The following is a 16,236-nucleotide window of genomic DNA, read 5'->3' as shown; positions in this document are numbered from 1 at the left end:
CGTGGTCGCAATTATTCTAATGGACATGTCCCTCAGCAATAGTTTACTCGTCCCCATGGTTCTTCCTCTTTTCAGCCACAACAACAGTCTTCTGCTTGTGTTTTATCTACTCAATAAAGGCTTTCTTCTTATACAACATACCAGCCACCTATTACCCCTACTCCACGAATTTTAGGTGTTGCTCCTATCACCGTTTAATGTCAGGTGTGTAATAAATTTGGTCACACTGCTCGGTACAGTTCTACAAATTCTTCAGCTAGTACAAATGCTATCTCACTCTCTCATTCTCTTGCTGCAATGAAAGTTAATGACACTATCTGGTATCCGGAACTGGTGCTTTCGCTCATATATCGTCTAACTCTGGTATACTTCATTCTCCTTATTTATACTTTGGTTCTGACAAAATTTTCATTGGCGATGGTTCCTTACTATCCATCAAAGTTATTGGTAATTCTATCCTTAACACTCCTCTGCGCACCTTCAAACTAAATGATGTTCTTCATGTTCGTTCGCTTAGTGCTAATCTTCTTTCTGTTTATAAGTTTTGTAAGGATAACCAATCTATATTTGAATTTTCTAATTCTAGTTTTTGTGTGAAGGAAATGGTGACGGGGAAATTAATTTTTCAGTCCAGTAGTACCGGTCCTCTCTATCCCATATCTTCTAAAGATGTTACTGTCTCCTCAGGCCATCATGCATATGTTACAAGTCGAGTTAGTCCAGAACATTGGCTTGTAATAAGTTTAATCCTTCGGTTTAATCATTTTTTCTTCGTAATAAGTTTCTTTCATGTTCTCAATAGAAATTTAACTTTGCGGCTTGTAATGGTTGTGCCTTAGGAAAACACCATAAGTTACCATTTCAACTATCACAATCCTTATCTCATTCTCCTTTTGAGTTAATTCATAGCGATGTATGGTGCTCCCATATATTTTCTGTGTTGGGTTTTCGTTACTACATGATATATTTGGAGGATTTTTCTCGATATTGTTGGCTTTATCTTTTTAAGAATAAATTTGAATTTTTTTCCAGCTTTTCAAAAATTTCATGCTATGATCAAAAATATATTTGATGTACATATCAAATATTTCCAATCTGATGGTGGCAGGGAATATTTCAACTCTCACTTTCAATCCTTCTTTAATAAACATGGAATACTTCCTCGTCATAGTTGTCCCATACACAGGAACAAAATGACGTAGCTGAGCGAAAACACCGTCATCTTATAGATACAACAGCACCTTGTTATTCCAAGCTGGGTTACCTACCTCTTTTTCGCTTGAAGCTCTGAATTTCTCTTTTTTTTTTGTGAGTAACCTATTGCCTGTACACAAATATCAGTCTCTTTTTGAGCAGCTCTACAATAAGTTACCTGTTTTTTTTTTTTATCTCTGTACCTACCCCAATCTCACTACCATTGTTCCCCGTAAAGTTTCTCCTTGTTCAGCTGCATGCGTCTTTTTAGGCTACTCGGAAAGTTACGAAAGGTTTTCGGTGTTATGATCCTTGCACTAAGCGTGTTTATATATCTTGACATGTTACTTTCCATGAAGATGTCTTCCCTTTTAGTAACCAACAATCTCAATGTCATTCACTACCTTCTTCTTCACATTACTCAATATCCCCCTTTCTTAATCCCTCTGTTTTACTTCCAAAATTGGTTAATGTCACTCCATCTTTTTCCTGTCTATTCCCTGTTTCATCTTCAAGCCCTTCCTCTTTTGTTCCTTCTGTAACAGTTAAAAATACTATTTCGGTTACCAATTTGCATCCTATGGTTACTAGATCCAAAAATGGGATCTTAAAACTTAAACCCCTAGTCTCTTTAGTACCCTATTCTTCTTCTTCTTATCATGAACCAATTACATTTACCGAGGTTAGCAAGTATTCTCGTTGGCGTGATGCAATGAGTGATGAATATAATTCTCTCATCCAAAATAAAACATGGGTTCTAGTTCCATCGTCTCCTCAATAAAATCTCATTGGGTGCAAACGGGTATACCGTGTTAAACGTGATGCAAATGGTCAAATATCTTGCTATAAAGCACGCCTAGTTTCTCAAGGTTTTAAACAACAACCTGAGTTGGATTTCCTAGAGACTTTTAGTATAGTTGTCAAGCCTACCACTATTCGCACTATCCTCAGCCTTGCAATCATGCACTCCTGGTCAATACGCCAACTTGATGTAAAAAATTCCTTCATTCATGGTCATCTCGATGAAGTTTTTTATATGAAACAACCCCTAGGTTTTGGTGACAAAGACCATCCCAATCATGTGTGTCGTCTACAAAACGCACTGTATGGTTTAAAACAAGCACCTAGAGCATGGTTTTATAGGTTTGCCTCCTTCTTAACCTCTTATGGTTTCTTCAGTAACCGATCTGATACTTCTCCCTTTATCTTTCGAGATGAGAAAGTCCTTCTTGTTCTTCTCTTGTATGTTGATAATATTATCTTTACTTGAAACTCATCATCTCATCTAAACTTCTTCATTAATCTTCTACAACGTGAATTTTCAATGAAAGATCTAGGCTCCTTACATTCTTCTTAGGCATGGAAGTTCATCATTCTTCCTCTGGCATCCTTCTATCCCAATCCAAGTATATCCATGATTTGTTGTCTAAAAATGGGTTTCAGAATTGTAAGCCCGTCTCCACTCCTATTAATCCTAAGCTTAAACTCACTCTTTTTGATGGTGAGTTATTGTTTGATCCTACGGAATATAGCCGTCTCGTTGGATCCCTTTAATATCTCACCTTCACTCGTCCTGATATTTCATATGCTGTGAGTTGTGTATCTCAATTTATGCATGCTCCACGTTCCTCTCACCTCCTTGCTGTTAAACGCATTCTTCGATATCTTATGGGTGAACTCATGGCCTTTTTCTTCAGAAAAACTCTCCTCTTACTCTCACTGGATACTCTGATGTTGATTTGGCTAGTGGTCCGGATACATATTATTCAGTCATGGGATATTGTTATTTCATTGGCTCTAATTTAATTACATGGGCAGCCAAGAAACAACCCACATTTTCTCGTTCTAATTCTGAAGCTGAATATCGAGCTATTTCTTCGATTGCCGCTGAGATTTTGTGGTTTCAGTCATTATTCAAAGAACTTGGTATCTTACTTTCTAGTCCTGTTACAATGTATGTGATAACATTAGCATTATCTATGTGGTTGCTAACCCTGCACAACATGCTCACACTAAGCACATAGAGATTGACCTCATTTCGTCAGAGATAAGGTTGCAAGTGGCGATCTCATTGTTACACAGACCAACAGAGAAACAGATATCTGACATCTTCATCAAAGGATTATCAATTTCTCGGTTTCATATATTATGCTCCAATCTTCAGATTACACCTCATGCTCAGCTTGAGGGGGGATAATAGAGTATAATCTTAAGGATTGTATTTGATTTTGTATAATGTAGGATTTGATTCTTAGAATATTTTTGTATAATAGTATCAAATATGACTCTGCATAATATTTTTGTATGATTAGAGGATCAGATGTGATTTTGTGTACATATGTATAAAAAACTGTATTAGAAATGCAAAACTGAAGCCACTTTCTACATAAAGTTAAGGTGAAGCCAGATGGAATTGCGGTGCTAAAATGCAAACGATTTAGATATTTGGGATCATTGTCTCAATAGAAAGGAATAGTATATAAAGATGTTATTCATAGGATTAAAATCGGATGGTTAAAATAGAGAAGTGCTATCGGGGTGTTATGTGACAGAAGATGCCAAGGTGAAAGACAAGTTCTATAGAACAACTACTCCCTATGTTATGTAATATTGCATGTTGGGTTGCTAAAATTCAATATATCCACAAGATAAATATTGCAGAAATACAAATGCTAAGATGGATGTGTGATAACGCAAGACTAGATAAGATTAAAAATGACTGCATTTGCCAGAAGGTGCAAGTAGCACACATTTACGGTAAAACGAGAAAAATGTCGCTTGAGATGGTTTGGTCATGTCCTGTGTTGGCCTACAGATGCACCCGTCCATTGATATGAAACTATGATGGAAAATATATTAAAAGGGGACGAGTTAGACTTAAACTTACATGGAAGACAGTTGTCTCGAAAGTCCTAAAAATCCTTGGAATGAATGCAGATTTAGCTAAAAATAAATAGGGCACAATGGAAGAGAAAAATCCATATAGGTGATATCTACTAGTTGAGAATATGTTTTAGTCTTGGTAGAGAACTTCTATTATTATTATTATTATTATTATTATTATTATTATTATTATTATTATTATTATTATGTAGATATGTACTTATTTTAAAAATCTTAATGAAAGGAATGAGAACTCATATCGCCAACTTCAATTTATTTGGGATTGAGACGTAATTGTAATTGTTGTAATTATGTCACCGGATCATGACATAAAAGTGTAAAATTGATTAAAAAACATGTACCATATGTTATAAGCCAACTAACTTCATCAATTCTGGTTTTCCTATTTCTATGCTAGTACTTCGGACAAAATATTACAAAATTAAAAATTCATACTGAAATTTAACGCCGGCAGTACAATATGCATATCTAGAGCAAAGGACAAGGAAATAAATCGAAACATAGCTAGAGCCTAGAGAAAGGCGACTACTGCTGCCTCTGCGGTCCTTACCATCATTAATATCGATATTGTTACGATCAGCGTGTCCCCTGCTATTTATTGCACCTTCTTTTTCTCATAACTACTATACTTTTTGATAAATTTATGCACCTGAAACACGAGACGAAGGTTAGGTGCGACGACAATCCAAGTAATTGCATAGAGATGAATTTAGAATTTTAAATTAACGATTGGAAAATATTGTTGCTCCTTATTTATTTGTGATAATAATACCATGGAAAATATCATCACTCCTCATTTCTTTCTCATGTTAGATACCAGCTTTAAGTAATATGAATAATTAAAACTCCACTCAATTTATATTTAACTTGTTGATGGTTCAAGGTTTACTTGGTTGGGTTACGAAAATTGGATTAATTTGAAAATCAAGTAATATTCATAGAGACATACTTTCTTTGTAATTTGAATCAAAGCATTTTGTGATGCCAAGCGGTGAAAACACAATCCATTGAATACCAAGAAGGCAAGATCTTCAACGTGTGGTATTTCGACCAAACACGAATACAAGTAATACTTGCACTATGAGCGAGTTGTGCTAATTTTTTTTTTTTTTCGATACGTGAATGCGCTCACCACATCAATACGCTACATCTGTCACTGGTTGCGAAATTAGGTGCAAATTAAATGGAGGAATGTGAGATAATAATTTCATGAAATCCATATCTTCTAGTTCTCTACGAAGAAAACTGATCAATCGTGTCATAAAAATAGGACCATGGACGATAGACCCTAATCCCACATCCCAGGACATTTAAGTTAGGCCAAAATATAATAATTATATGGCCTACATAAATTTTCCTATTTCATATAAAAAGTTAAAAAACATATGGTATCCTGACAAACCACTTTCTCTGGTGGATCAAGGGTCTTACTGCATGGGTCCTGATGATCATTTATATATCAAGTTTTTAATGCCTGTCAATTTCTTCTCCAAAAAAATTCGAAGTTTTCATTATTGGATTGAGAAATATGCTACATTTTATTTTGGCAAAAAAAAAAAAAATTAGAGGTTGATATTTGGGACTTCTATTTTATAAAATATAAACAAATCAATCCAGATGATTTAATCTATTCAAACAAAAACTATACAAAGAAATAAATACAGTCGTTATCACTTCTCTAACCGTTTAAGTTTGAGTTTATATAAGTATAAATTGTCAGCATAAAGAATTTTATACTATATATCAGGTTATTGTCGCAAGTAATCTGTCTTATTATCTTATTTTCTAAATCAGTATTAAAAAATTTACACTATTTAGCTGTTGTATTGCAGTTAACTTGTCAGTGTATATAACTTAAAACTCTTTAAAATTTATACATTGACATATAAATAGTTTTGCACTTAATTCTACTTTCAAGATTCAAGATTAGGTAATTAGTGCTCAGTGTACTAAGGTACAAGATGGGAAAAAAAAGCACGGATAGCAAATTCCTTAGGCTAGATAGAGTGGTGGTTATAAATTACTAGGTAGCCGTACAAAACTCGGCCCAATCATATGAACAATGGTCTGTCTCGTCTAGTTAGTCCTTCTTGACATCAAAAGTCGTTAGTATTGAAAAGACCCTGGTATTAGCTTCGAAAAATCTAGGAGGACAGCTTGCCGAGCCTATGGTGGACGTCGGTTGGGTTGTCGTATAACATTTAATATCAAATCAATTACCATATTTGTCGGAATCAAATAATATCTAACATTAAGATTTATATATAATTATCGAATAAGTGACTTGATTGTGTAAATATTTCTACACCACCAATTCATAAAACATAAAATTCATGTGTAATTACAGGGTGGAAAGTAAGAGTGAAAAGTCAACGATTGACGAGACTAGCTTGAAAAGTCTAATGAGATCTCTCGTAGGGTGTGTTTGGTACGAAGAAAAATATTTTTCGAAAAATGTTTTTCAATTTTCTCATGTTTGGTTGGCTTAAATGTTTTGGAAAATATTTTCGTTATGAACTCATTTTCCTCCAATTGGAGGAAAATGTTTTCCTTATCAAGAGAAGGGAAAATATTTTCTAAAACTCCTTCTCAAGCTTCCCCAACCCCCACCCCACCCCCTCCCACCTGCACAAAAAAAATTTACTTTTCTTTTTGTAATTTAAATTTTTATTTTTTTTCGTTTTACTGCCCCCCCCCCACACCCCCTCCAAATATTTTTTAAATATATTTTTCAGTTTTAATTTTATTATTTATCGATTTAAAGGCTCAAAATTTTACAAGTTCGAAAATTATGAGTTCGGAGGTTTATATGTTTGGAAGTTTACGGGTTTAGAAATTATAAAGTTTACGGATTCGAAATTCCACGGTTTTTAAAGTTTAACGGTTCAAAAGTTTATGAAATTTGTGGGTCCGGAAGGTTGTTGGTTTGAAAGTTTATGGCTTCATGTTTATTATATCTAAATTACTTATGAATACTCTTGAGAAGTCATTTTCTTTAATTTGCGTACCAAACACCAAAAAATGAATAAGATTATTACTTGTTTTCCAAGAAAACATTTTCTTGGAAAATATTTTCCACGGAAAACATTTTCCTTTATACCAAACACACCCTTAATATTGAGAAAATTTCTTAGTTGTATATATATTAATCGTGGACGTAATGCCATTGACCTGTATTTCACGTGACACTGCTTCTTTTTCTCCACCATGCTTATTCTTTTTTTTCATTTAAGGGTGACGATAGAGCCAGCAAGTGTATGTAATTGTACCTGTAATGGTTTCTTTTATTTTTTATTTTTACCTTACGTATCTATGTAGGCTGTAGCCGTATATATATATATATATATTTGAAACTATCTGCTTTTCCGATTAAAATTATCAGAGTCAACCATTGAATTAATTAATTAAGACGAAGATAAGCATGAAACGAGGTTCATTTGGGCGAGCGTAGATTGTAATACCACCAAATTACGAAGAAATTATGAGCAAGTTGCCAAGTTTACTGACAAGAAAAAAATAGAACTTGTTTAAATATAAGATTAGATGTCTCCAGTACATTTCAACCGACCAAGTGGGAAAAATGACGACCCCAAAGAAACCTCTCTAAAAGGGAAAGGAGAAACTTAGCTAATTTAATGACTAGTATGAAGTATCCAAGAGCAATTAATCACATTACGTTCCAGCTCCTTCCTAATTGTAGATATTTTTTGGCGCACATAATTTTATACAAATTATTGGTGTTGGTCTCATATATATATTGTCACTATTCAACGTGTAAATATGTTTTGGTAAAATCAGCTAAATCTCAGCTGTACAAACTCATATTCACAACATGCAATTGATATTTTATATACAAAGAAGAGAAAGCTTCAGAGAGAGATGAAAACATAGAGAAACTGTATTTCTTAATTGAGTAAAATCTGAGAGTACTGTATACGGGTGAAACCGGTGAAATCGGGGCTAATGAGCACCCCAATTTTCCAATGAGTCAAAACGAAGCAAGGACGTAACTACAAGGAATCAGAACCGAGGCTAGGAACCTCTCGTACTAAGCACCTACCACCGAAGACATCGAGACCACGCCCCTCGGACCCGGTTCGAGCCCCATGACTCCGGGAAACACTGCAAAGCAGTTGCACACGACTAGTGAAGGTCCGTGATATCCACACTCGATCGGGTATCACGGCATGAATCTCGGCCCGTATCTATAGCAGATTAGTGATTAACGAAAAAGAAGAATTTTACCTTTCTTAGAATTGTACTAGAGATAGAACTCTTCTACTATATAAAGGAGATAGTTTTTATTCAAGAAACAAAATGTAATAGTTTTTATTCAAGAAACACAATGTAACATGCGTATTAAGGCAATATATATTTGTTTTCTCTGCTTCTAAAAGTTATTCAAAGTTCTTATTTTTGCTCATAGTTCTTTATAAGTATTTGGCTTCGAATCGAGGGCAGAACAATCACTAAGTTCGCACCCGAGCTCCGACCTAACATCACAATTGGTTTGGTTATTTATTCTATCTTCAATTCACTTATTTAACGTTATTGATCATTTGTATTGAATTATTCCACTTATCCTTAAAACTGTGTATAAATTCAATTATTATCCATTTTTAAGGGTAAATAGTTTGGCACCCACCGTAGAGCTAAGGATAATAGTAGTAATTTAATACAAATTTACCCTAATTTACGCTTGTTCATTGAGATTTTAATTTCAGGTCAACCTAAAAATATCAAACTCTCAGTATGCTCACTTGAACGTTGATGGTTGTCGCACCTCCTTTTTCCGCCCCCGCGAGGGTGTGTGGGGAGTTTTTCCAATTAAAGGACAGTCGAAACGGGATTTATTTCTTTATTTCAGAGTCACCACTTGGGAGATTTAGGGTGTCCCAAGTCAACTATTTTAATCCCGAATCGAGGAAAAGAATGACTCTGTATTACAGTCCGCGCACCAGAAATCCGGATAAGGAATTCTGTTAACCCGGGAGAAGGTGTTAGGCATTCCCGAGTTCCGTGGTTCTAGCACGGTCGCTCAACTGTTATATTTGGCTTGATTATCTGATTTTATACAAATATGGACTCATGTGCAAGTTTTATCTTTTTACCGCTTTCATTATTATATTTTTTAAAGAATGTGAACATCGTTTAAAAACATGTCTTTGGATTGGGTCACATAAAATGCATCCACGATCCGGAACGTATTTTTATTCAATGTTTTGGGATTTGGATTTGGGTCGCATAAATGCATACCTGTGTTTAAGAATGTATTATTATTATATCGCGCCTAAAGCAATTAGCGATTTATTACTTTGGGATAGGGCCGTGAAATTTGCTAAAACGACTCCTCCTTAATACTAAGAAATTAAATGTACATTTATTGAGGGCCCCGCAATCTATACATTTTATTTAGCGAGGCTCATCTCATTTATTTTCCTAAATGGATAAATCTTAAAGCAACTACATTTTGCTATTTAAAAATAGTCTCTAAAATGAATAAAGAAAATCCTAATTAATTACGTTTTTTTTTTATTATTATTATTTAAGAAAACATGACATGCTAATTGCTTGATTCATACAAATATTGATGAAAAAGGAATTTTATTCTTAATTTCGAAAATTATAAGTTAAATAAAAATTCAACAACTAATATTCAAAATAAACAAATATAGCTAGATTAAAACTCAGCATTGTTATTTTTTTAAAAAAATATTATTGACATTAATTATTCGCAATCATTTGAAACTAAATTTAACCATAATTACTAAAGCTTATTAGAAAGTTTATTAGACTTAAACGTTCTTCTAATCTTGCTTAAGCTCAAGTCATGCCTTAATGCCTAATTTACGATGTTTAATTTAAATTCGTGTCTTAGCTAAATTTAGCTACTTGTTCATGATCAACCTATAATCTTGAAGCCTTCATAACTAGTGAATTAACCTATTTTGCCGAACCGATTTATTACAGACTAACTTATGATATTATTTTCTTATTCCAGTTATTATTTAGTAATTCATGAAATAGCTTAAATACAATCAACAAAAGGAACAAAGAAAAAAACGAAATTAAAACTTCAAATTTTCATTCTTCATATGTATTCACGCTTCATATTTCGGATTACAATAACCAGCTTTTCAGTTGTGTATCTGATATTGGAAGCAAAAGAAAATGAATATGAGAATCAGCAGCAGCAGTAAAATCAGTACAACACAGCAACAATAGCCCAGCAACAGTAACAACCCAGTAACAGACCGGTGGAGTAGTAATCCCAAAAAACAAAAACTTCCAGCTTTGATGAAACAACAATTAATTCTAATTTCAAACAACAAAAGAAAGCAGAATGTTTTTTCTTAGTTTTTTTTTTATTTGAAAGCTTAAATATTTTTCGGAATTTTCTATCTCTTAAATGCGCAGCCCTTTTCTCTTTCTTATTTTCAGATTTGTTTCTCTCTCTCGTATCTGTGTATTTTTCTCTCTGTCTTTCTCTATTTTTTCTCTCTGTCTATTGTCTTGTGTTCAAGACTTCATATATATAATCCCATCCCATAAATCTTTCCATTAATTAAAATCAATACTTTTTCTCTACCCAACCCATTATCTTTCCACTCATCCCCATTACATTAAATAAACATATCACACCACCCCATTTCATTTTATCCCCCATGCTTCATTTAAAATAATGCAAGATTCCCCCTTTAAATTAAATCTTGTCCCCCCTTTATATTAAATAATCATATCACAACCCACCTCATTTCATTTTGTCCCCCATGCTTCAAATAAACAATTACAAAATGTACAATTCCTAAACTACCCCCTCCGACCTTACTGAAATTACCAAACTACCCCTGAACGTACTACAAATTTACCAAACTACCCATCAGCTATAACACATCAATTAATCAAACTTAACCAAAATATAGACAATATGATCAATTTCTAACAATGTTCAAACAACAATATGAACACGGATGAACATCATAACAACAATATCACATGAACACGATTTTAACAACATTTTAACAACAAATCACATGAACACAAATTGAACAACAAAGAACAACTAAAATTTGATTGAACAATATTTTAGCAACAAACCTATTTTCGGATTTAAACAACAACAACAACAATCAAACAAGTATATTTAGATTAAATTCAATAATATTGAACTTAAAATCAACCATAACAACATTACAACCAACAATTCCTATATCAAACTTAAACAAGATTATGAGACAAATTCACGAAATAATCATAAATGATAAACAAGAAATCAAACTATACAAAATTCGGATTCAAGATCATCCAAACAAAGTATGAACATGAATGAATCTATTTTAAACAACAAACATGATGGATTTAAACGATTAAACCAACATATTTCTCTAACACAACTAAATTCTTTAAACAAATGACAAGATCGACGAAGAAACAATTATGAACTTAAACTTGAACTTAACAATATTAACAATTTCTAACAATACATAAACACATGAAACAAATTGAAGAAATAGTTAATTAAATTTCAATTTGAATCTAACAAACATCAAACTAACAAATATTCACTTAAACAATAATACAAACATGAAATGAATATGAAAACAACTAATTAAACTTCTATTTTGAAATCTGAAAATTAATTTAACAAACAACATGAACAAACTAGAAAATTATTTCAACGACGAACAAATCAAACAAGAATTAAATCACTTCTTTATTTTGGATCCGAAAAATACCAAACAAAATATGGACGATAAGTGAGATTCAAAACCAACTAACCGGAGATGAATCAACGATGAACTTGCATGAAAACAAATCTGTCCGAGCCTCGACCAAAGTTCGAACAAATGACGACGAAGACGAAGAGAAATGAAGCAGCCCGCAGCTGGAACGATGAAGTAAAGCAGCGACGCCGATTCAAAACAGCAGCAACTCGACCTCGTCGTGACTGGGAGGAGGAAAATGAACAGCATCACGGCAGCAACAACATCGTGGCAGCAGCAGCGACGACCAGAAGGAGTAGAAGAAGAAGCCGCGACAGTAGCGGCGTGGCGCAGGCAGGTTGTTTGGTCGTCGTTGGTGCTCGCGACTGTGGTCGGAGCTCGTGACTATGGTCGCGCTGGCTGGGGTTCGATGACGAGGAACGCAGCCATGGCTGCTAGGGAAGCAGTGGTCGTCCATGGATGTCGAGCTCAAGTTGAGCTCGACGAAGAAGATGAAATCAAACGCGGGCAGCCATGGCGCAAAAACAAAAACGACAATGGTGAAGCTTGAGGGCAGCCATGGTTATGTGGTGAAGGGGTGGTTGTGGTGGAGATGGTGAAGTAGCCATTGATGGAGCTTGTCTTTCTTGAGGAAGAAGAAGAAGAAAGATAGAAAGGGGGGGCGGGTGAGTTTTGCAATTTTTAGGGTTTTCTTCATTTTGTTTTTGTTTTGTTTTTGTATTGTAAAATGTAAGACAAAGGGGTTTGGGTCTTTTGGGTTATGGACTGGGTCGACCCAGTTCGAAATAGACTGGGTCGTAGGGAAGATTGGGCCATTTTTTGGGCCTGTGGCTTGAAATTGAAGAAGAGGCCCAATTCCGACTTTCTTTATATTTTCGCTCTCTTTTCTTCTTTTATTTTTCTAAAACTAAATTATAAAAATACTTAAACTATTATTAAGAACTAAATTAAGTTATAAAAGCGCAAATTAACTCCCAATAACAATTAACGCACAATTAAGTATTAATTAAGCATAAAATTGTATATTTGGACATTAAATGCTAAAAATGCAAACGATGCCTATTTTTGTAATTTTTAATTTTTGTAAAACAAATTTAATTACTAACAATTGTAGAATTAAATCCTACATGCAAAATGCGACATATTTTTGTATTTTTTATTAATTTAGCAAATAAACATGCACAGACAAATACAAATAATTATTCAAAATATCACAAAATATCACAAAATTGCACACCAAAGAAAAATCATTTTATTTTTGAATTTTTTGGGAGTAATTCTCATATAGGGCAAAAATCACGTGCTTACAGCTGCCCCTCTTTGCCCGAAGACACGAAGGGTTTTCGTGCAAAGATAAAGCGAGCGATTTTTTGCCCATCCGAGTACTCTGTGTGAAGCATTTTTTTGAAAAAGATTTGACCGAACCTTTGCTTCAAAGGTTTCCTACATATCCTGGGCTAAACAGGAATCAGGTCAATGTAGTTCGGGAAGCTTTGGTAGCTGGGACTACCGTTGGACTACAATGTTACTGTTGTTGCATGCTATTACTACTGCTTACCGATCTCCTTGTTACACTGTGCTTAAAAGAAAACAAGAAGCTAAGCTATACTGCAATTTTTCTTGTTGCCTTGCTTTCTTGTCTGCTTGCATTTTTTCCGGTGCTTTTCTTCTTTTTGACACATGCACTTGAGTTTGTGCTGTGACCTCTTGTTGCAACCTTCTGTTTCCCGGTGCCGGTGAATTTTATTGTTTCCTGCTGGGGATTCCTATTGTAACCCTCTATTTTATTGTCCTCTGACTTGATCTTGAAATGTATGCCTCAGTTATCTGGGCGGGCTCCCAACTTCAATACTTGAAATGTATGCCTCTGTTATCTGGGCGGGCTCCCAACTTCAATGCTTGAAATGTAAAGACTGAAATGTATGCCTCTGTTCTATGGGCGGGCTCCCAACTTCAACAACTGAAATGTAAAGACTGAAATGTATGCCTCTGTTATATGGGCGGGCTTCCAACTTCAATGCTTGAAATGTAAAGACTGAATGTATGCCTCTGTTCTATGGGCGGGCTCCCAACTTCAACAACTGAAATGTAAAGACTGAAATGTATGCCTCTGTTATCTGGGCGGGCTCCCAACATCAACAACAACTTTTAAAAATAAGCGACATTCCTCTCTTCAGGCGGGCTCCTGACTTCAAATACACAACTTTTAAAATAAATGCCTTTCCTCTCTTCAGGCGGGCTCCTGACTTCAACAACAACTTTGAAAATAAATCGTCATTCCTCTCTTCAGGTGGGCTCCTGACTTCAACCAATACATCGCCATTCCTTTCTTTAGGTTGACAAGATTTCAACAACTTTTAAAAACACCTTTCCTCTCTTCAGGCGGGCTCCTGACTTCAACAACAACTTTGAAAATAATCGCCATTCCTCTCTTCAGGCGGGCTCCTGACTTCAACAACAACTTTGAAAATAATCGCCATTCCTCTCTTCAGGCGGGCTCCTGACTTCAACCCATACATCGCCATTCCTTTCTTTAGGTTGGCAAGATTTCAACAACTTTTAAAAACGCCTTTCCTCTCTTCAGGCGGGCTCCTGACTTCAACAACAACTTTGAAAATAATCGCCATTCCTCTCTTCAGGCGGGCTCCTGACTTCAACCAATACATCGCCATTCCTTTCTTTAGGTTGGCAAGATTTCAACAACTTTTAAAAACGCCTTTCCTCTCTTCAGGCGGGCTCCTGACAACAACTTTGAAAATAATCGCCATTCCTCTCTTCAGGCGGGCTCCTGACTTCAAACAATACATCGCCATTCCTTTCTTTAGGTTGGCAAGATTTCAACAACTTTTAAAAATGCCTTTCCTCTCTTCAGGCGGGCTCCTGACAACAACTTTGAAAATAATCGCCATTCCTCTCTTCAGGCGGGCTCCTGACTTCAAACAATACATCGCCATTCCTTTCTTTAGGTTGGCAAGATTTCAACAACTTTTAAAAATGCCTTTCCTCTCTTCAGGCGGGCTCCTGACAACAACTTTGAAAATAATCGTCATTCCTCTCTTCAGGCGGGCTCCTGACTTCAAACCATACATCGCCATTCCTTTCTTTAGGTTGGCAAGATTTCAAACACTAAATCGCCATTCTATTCTTCAGGGGGCTCCTGACTTCAACAACTTCTTCTTTTTTTTTCAAATTCAAACTTCTTCTTTTTTTCAAATTATCCTAGGAGAAAATTCATCAAACTAGGATTTGATATCTTATCTTAGGAGAAAGATTCATCGGACTAAGATTTGATATCTTATCTTGGGAGAAAAATTTCATCAGACCAAGATTGTGACTCTAGGAGATAAATCGTCAGACTAGGTCCATTTTGTTGTGATCTTAGGAGAAAGATTCATCCGACTAAGATTTTATCTTGGGAGAACAATTTCATCAGACCAAGATTTTGACTCTAGGAGATAAATCGTCAGACTAGGTCCATTTGTTGTGATCTTAGGAGAAATATTCATCCGACTAAGATTTTATCTTGGGAGAACAATTTCATCAGACCAAGATTTTGACTCTAGGAGATAAATCGTCAGACTAGGATTTGATATCTTATCTTAGGAGAAAGATTCATCGGACTAAGATTTGATATCTTATCTTGGGAGAAAAATTTCATCGGACCAAGATTGTGACTCTAGGAGATAAATCGTCAGACTAGGTCCATTTTGTTGTGATCTTAGGAGAAAGATTCATCCGACTAAGATTTTATCTTGGGAAAACAATTTCATCAGACCAAGATTTTGACTCTAGGAGATAAATCGTCAGACTAGGTCCATTTGTTGTGATCTTAGGAGAAAATTCATCCGACTAAGATTTTATCTTGGGAGAAAAATTTCATCAGACCAAGATTTTGACTCTAGGAGATAAATCGTCAGACTAGGTCCATTTGTTGTGATCTTAGGAGAAAGATTCATCCGACTAAGATTTTATCTTGGGAGAACAATTTCATCAGACCAAGATTTTGACTCTAGGAGATAAATCGTCAGACTAGGTCCATTTGTTGTGATCTTAGGAGAAAGATTCATCCGACTAAGATTTTATCTTGGGAGAACAATTTCATCAGACCAAGATTTTGACTCTAGGAGATAAATCGTCAGACTAGGTCCATTTGTTGTGATCTTAGGAGAAAGATTCATCCGACTAAGATTTTATCTTGGGAGAACAATTTCATCAGACCAAGATTTTGACTCTAGGAGATAAATCGTCAGACTAGGTCCATTTGTTGTGATCTTAGGAGAAAGATTCATCCGACTAAGATTTTATCTTGGGAGAACAATTTCATCAGACCAAGATTTTGACTCTAGGAGATAAATCGCCAGACTAGGTCCATTTTGTTGTGATCTTAGGAGAAAGATTCATCCGACTAAGATTT

Source organism: Nicotiana tabacum, chromosome 10 (assembly GCF_000715075.1).
Source record: "Nicotiana tabacum cultivar K326 chromosome 10, ASM71507v2, whole genome shotgun sequence".
In the NCBI taxonomy this organism is placed as follows: Eukaryota; Viridiplantae; Streptophyta; class Magnoliopsida; order Solanales; family Solanaceae; genus Nicotiana; species Nicotiana tabacum.
The sequence above is the reverse complement of the archived record's forward strand: the minus strand, read 5'-3'. Positions refer to the sequence as shown.